At 34.4% G+C, this 6,308-nt stretch overlaps 1 pseudogene; it reads left to right on the forward strand.

Moving 5' to 3' along the window:
- Positions 1–334: 334 nt before the first annotated feature.
- On the forward strand, positions 335–2,320 carry LOC136218483 (uncharacterized; annotated as a pseudogene).
- The last annotated feature ends 3,988 nt before the right edge of the window (positions 2,321–6,308 follow it).

Here is a 6,308-nt window from a genome sequence, read left to right on the forward strand (position 1 = left end):
TTACTAATATATACGAACTTATAGATGACCTTCCACTTTGGTGTACAATAGGTAAAAATGACCGGCCAATGTGAAGTTAACATGCCACGTTAGCAGTTTGACTGATCAAAAAATCAAAATTTAACCACCTAATCTAAAATTACTTGTATACCCTACTCTTTCTCTTTTTCCTTTCCTTTTCCCTCTCTAACTCCTCTCTTTACCTTGTTTACAGATTGGATCTCTCTATGTACTATGTTGTTACAGTCATGTGCACTTCCATCCTTATATCTCTCAATTTCAACTCCATTCCACAAAAATGGGTTCAATCATTCTCGGAAATCCCTAAATCTCACAATCTCATCACCGGCCTCACAAATTCTTCGTCTTCTGCAACTACACTCTTCTCGGCGCAGGTTCTAACAGCATTTTCCTACCCTATCTCTCTGATTAGTTTCATCAGTCTGCGGATTCTTCTTAATTCTCTTCCACATCATAACAATCGTCGGTGTCATCTCAAGCTGTGCTACTGCCTCATCAGGGACAAATCGATGGTACATTGCACACATGGTAGCTACTGTTCTCACATGATATTTCAAGGATTGATTTCGGTGTTGATTTTCATAAGAACAGGGGATTTTTTTGGGGAAATTGAAATCTTATGTTAGTGAAGAAGAAGGAGAAGTGATTTTGAAACTTGGTGGTGGATTGTGTGTTTTGATTTTTTATTTGGAATGGGTTGTGCTTACGCTTGCTTTTTTTTCGTGAAATATTATGCTTATGTTGACGGTGATGGCGGCGGAGGTGGTGGTGTGAGGAGGAGTTCTAAGGTTTAGCAAGAGAAGGATTTGATGGATTGGCCATGGCCTTTTCAAGTTCGAAGTTTTTGGGTTAAATACTTTTTTTTAATTTGTTTTGGATTTTCATTACACGCAATAAGCACAAAATTCATATATAAATATTTGCATAATCTATAACATAATTATGCAAATTCCATTCAAAATACAAATAAGTAATTTTAGATTAGGTGGTCAAAATTTTACTTTTTGAGCGGTCCAATTGTTGATGTGGCATATTGATTTTACATTGATCGGTCATTTTTACCTGATGTACACCGAAGTGAGAGGTCACCTATAAATTCGTACATATTAGTGAGACAAATTGAAGGTTGTATACCAAAGTGTGAAATGAGCAAATGTTGCACACCATTGATGAATTTTACCCACTTTTAGAGTTATCTGTAATTTTAGTTTTCATTATTGAGCATCTTTTGCTATTGTAATCATTCTTCCCATCTTGAGAATTCATCCACAATTCCTTCATCTGCGATTGAAGCACCAAGGTTCCTTCCGTCTCTAGCTTCAAGGATTCTTAAGCTCCATCATCCAGTCTCAGAAATACGACTGCTTTAGTCAATAGGTTTCAAAAAGGGATTTTTATCCTCTTTAGTATCTATTTACTTTAGATATTTTCTATGAATTTTGAGGTGGTTGTATTCATTAGTTCTTCATCTTTAATATAAAATTCATTCTTAATTCCAATTGTGTTCTTTATTTATCTATTTATGCTTTGCTTAATTAAGGGTCAAACCATTCAAAAGTCTGAATACAAACTAGGTTCATATTGCGAGTCTATTCGGCTGTCTATACCGAAGCCTGTGATATTGACAACATTACATTGTAAGGACCCAAATTTCTGAACCTTAGAGCTAGTTATGACCTATAACAAAGGAATCACGTACTAAGGACCCTAGAAGGATAAGAAGGTTTAATTGCCTTAATTATATGCAAAAATGAGATTAGGTCTTTAATCTAATTGGTTGATTAGACTGAGTTTTGTATTATCGTATCATTCTGCTTTATTATTAGATTGATTGCTTAGCTTAGGATCACCTTAGGAGTAAAATAATTTAGAAACAAAACCCAATTCAATTTTCCACCGCCTAAATAACATTAGAAATCGAGTAGTTTGGTAGTTGCAGTATAAATCCTTTGGATTCGATACATGGACTTTCCAGATTTATTACTTGATAACAACGGGGTACACGTATCCCTTAGTGAGTCTTTGACCGTCATCTTAGGGTGCATCAGAGCCCCATGAAAATTTTATTTTCATTGGTGTAATGAAGCTACATAGAAAGAATTCCACAGACGTGACTAGCTTGATGCTTAACAAAATGGTCCTCGAACTATAGAACCAATTTATTGCCTAAGAGACTTATATGATCATGGGAAATATTAAGGTGATATTCCAGGAGCTGGAACACCAAGAATGGTTCTTGACAGCCAAGGCTCTAACTTCCTTCAATATGGCACCAACCACTTATGTTAGTGCTAATTAGGGGTGCACATGGTCGTTTAACCAATCCATTAAGGTTAATTCGATCGGTTAACCATTTTATTGGTTTTTTGAAAATACTAACTATACACTAGTCCACTAAATTCGGTTAACCACTAATCGGTTAACCAATTATTTCGGTCGGTTAACCTTTTATTTCGGTTTCTAACCATTAGTAAATAAAATAATAATAATAATAAACTTCTAATTTTTATTGTGAGTGGAACGACGGGTCAATAGCGAGATTAAAGACAGAGAGGGAAATGTGCATGCATTATGTACGTGTGGACTATGGATTGGACACTGCATTTTTCCCTTACAACAACTCTTTAAGGGATTAAATTACTCTGTTTTTTGGACCAAAATTCTTATCCTCCGTGCTTTACCAATTAAGCTCTATCCACATATATTAATTTCACTAATTATCTACTTTATACAAATTTGATAGTACATGACATTTTGGATGAAATATTCCATTGTTGAGTCTTAGTCACCGGAAATAATTAGTGTTTCTTATTAAATTTTTGCTATTGATCCCTATATCTATTTTAAGTGGGATAATGTATAATTATATGTATAAATATAAAAATATTTTTCTATATTTAATTGAATTCGGTCGGTTTCGGTTAACCACGGTTTTTAGAATATGAAAACCGTAACCGTAACCATTAACCACTATTTTTAAAATTAAAAACCGTACACTAGTCCATCGGTTTCGATTAACCTTATTTTCGGGTTGGTTTTTTGGTTTTTATGTGCACCCCTAGTGCTAATATGCTAAAGATGAAAGGGTATATTAATACCTTGAGAAGTTTAAGTCACCCAACTCAAGGGAATTAGTTGTTGATCTCATTCTTGGGTCCCTACTATATGATATCGTGTCCAATATGAGGCATGTCAATGTCACCCTTATCTATTGCTCAGACATTCTTTGATTTCTTAGTGAAGTGATAAGTTCAAATGAACAATTTAATTGTGCAGTGATATCTTATCTCATATAGGATAGTAGTGATCCCCAACTTCGTTATGGTTCCTCCATGTGATTCATAACATACCCAAGTAAACCTATACTTAGCACCCTATCATAGGCTTATTAGGCGATTAATCTAAGTATGATGTGTCTCACTGAAGACCCGTTATTACTTTGGGTCTAAGGACTCAATAATGAGCATTACATGAGAACCACCTATGATATTGTTATCATGTAGTGTTCTTATAACAGATCGATCCAATGCTTACTTTTTCATAATCCCATATGCCTTTGACTGACATCTAATGTCCATGGTCAATGAAACACCATCAATAGCCAAAGCATATACTAGTCTTTAGTTTATTATCATTACCACGATAATAATAGACTATTGGGTATTTAGATCAATATCTTATTACCTCGCGATTTCACTTGCATGGGTCATCAACCCGATAAACATGAGTCAATCACTAGTCAAGGATACTATATTAGGTTAATTTACAAGTGAACTAATAGAATATGTTATTGCCTTACAATTAAGGTTACTAGATATAACATCTTGAGACTAGGGCATACAACAACAATCCTAATCCCTATTGACCTAACATAACAATCATGTTAAGACCGATCCAATTAGTGCATTATTGGATCCATGACACTATTATCTGACTTAAATTTGTTGGTATTTGCATTTTAATCAACTACATTTGACTAAGATGTAATCCCCTGAGTATGTGTTTTGATTTTTGTAGTGATCAAGGCTCATAAGCTTGTGCATCAGCACCATTCCTATCGGTAAAGATGTCTACAGTGTCTAGGATAACCCTCCAAACTTAGAAGCTAACTTCAGGATCCAAACTATATTTTCCTACATCTAATGCGACAACGTACATAGATTCTAGGTAGAAAATAATGATGTGTCGTTTGGAAATTTCGAACAACAAACCTATATGTTACATTTAGGTAGGCATTCCACTTAAGTATGATCTAGGTTCAAAATACCAATCGGCCATCCTTTCAATTTTTCCAAGAAAAAGAAGTCCATTATTGAGGTACTAGTGATCTACTTATTTCTCTGCACAAAATCATTCTATGCTCCCACTATCTTTCTTGCAAACTCAAGCCATGTCTTAGTTTCATGAACCCAAACACTATGACTGCCTAATTGAAATAGATTTTATATGATTAGAATTGCTTTCACATCCATGTGAACCATATTCAATCAACATACTATCCTTTCAAGGAATCTATATCGTTCTGAACTCCCAAACTTCGATTCTACTTCCAATGTCTTTCTAGAAATTGAAAAATCTCTTTCAAATAAATAGTTGTTTGAGAAACAAACTATTTGTTCTCATTTAGGTACTAGAAATGATATCTTTTGTTTACTTGAGATATCACACATATAAGCACTTTTTGCCTTTAGGTGTATAATATTGTTCCTCGTTATCCTTTAACAAGAACTACTTATTCACAAGGTAAGTGAGACTTCCTTTGCGTGTTACACCCATCCATATCTAATATGGTATTTCTAAGTGTTTTATTAGATTTAAGCTAACTGGCGCTTTTAGCTATTTTGTTTAAGGTCTTTGAAGAGTGTTTTAGCTTCTGTCGGCCTTTTGTATTTTATCATCCTAGTATAATCAAATGAGTTTAAATATATAATGGGCAAACTATCAACCCCCTCAACTTAATAAATGCCACACTTCGTGCCCCTTTATATGCCTATATGGCATTAATAATCCCCTTCAACCCATCTTGTGCATCCTATTAGCCCCCTCGACTCACCAAATGTAGCACTTCGTGCCTCTTAGGTTTTTATGTCAGTTTCAAAGTAATGAAGAAAGGCTTTATATCAGGATTTAGAAGGTGTATTGGAATGGATGCGGAATGTGTCTTAGGAGGTGTACTCAATGTCATGTATGCGCAAAGGGGCCAAAGTATGACAATGTTTGAGTTAATGGGGCTGGTATATTGGCCACTAAGTAGAGGGGGCTAAGTAACAAAATAGGAAGAGTTAAGGGGGTAGCGGAGGTATTAAGCCTAAAACTTGTAAACATATTACACCATTTTCTCTTTAATTTTCTAAAACAAGAGAATTGAGCACTCTATACCTTAAGTCTCATGTGTGTTATTAGTTTATACATTTCTTAGATAATTAAGCAAAAATAATTTAGGTTTTGGAGTATTATTCAACTAATATCAAACTATTATATCTTTTATTATAATTTGGATTGTTTAAAGTGCAACCCATTCATCCATCAGTACCATACTATGAAGAATGTCCTTATTATATTCAAAATTATTCCAAATTATATTTGACTTCATTAACATTTATATCCAATGTGAAAAACGAATAGGGTGTCCTAATCCCTGATAGGATCACCCAATAAAAATGTACCTTTCCAAAATAACATAAACAATCCAAAATATCAAACGGAAACATGACATAAATCCATTCTAGAGGGACTAAATCCAATGTCTTGTACAATTCCATTCTTCCTCAGCCCCCCCCCCCCCCAAAGTTGTCCAAAGATTGCAATTGAGCACTGAACTTCAAAGCGTTATAACTAACCCCCTCAACTTGCTTATTTGGAATAAATAACCCCTCACATTCCATATGGCAGCGCATTATTAGAACTTCAAAATGTTACAACTAACTCTGAATGCCAATCACACGCTACCACGTGGCATTTAAGGGGTTATTTGTTCCAAATAAATAAGTTGAGGGGGTTAGTTCTAACGTTTTTAAGTTCAGGGGGTCAGTTGCAGTTTTTTGACAACTTCATGGGGTTGGGGAGATATTAAGCCTTTAGAATGTAATCAAGATTAATGTCATAAAGGAAATATAAGTATATTATCAAATAACATAAAGAAAATCAAGTACCTCAAAAAAAATATCAATAAGAAAACGATGAAGATAAGTCTTTTAAAATCCATCAATAAGTTCTCTAGCACGACTTGGAATGGTATCTTCCATATTACACACATTTATATCTCATGCTTGACAAAATTTGGTGAC

The sequence above is a fragment of the Euphorbia lathyris genome, chromosome 1 (assembly GCF_963576675.1).
Source record: "Euphorbia lathyris chromosome 1, ddEupLath1.1, whole genome shotgun sequence".
Lineage (NCBI taxonomy): Eukaryota > Viridiplantae > Streptophyta > Magnoliopsida > Malpighiales > Euphorbiaceae > Euphorbia > Euphorbia lathyris.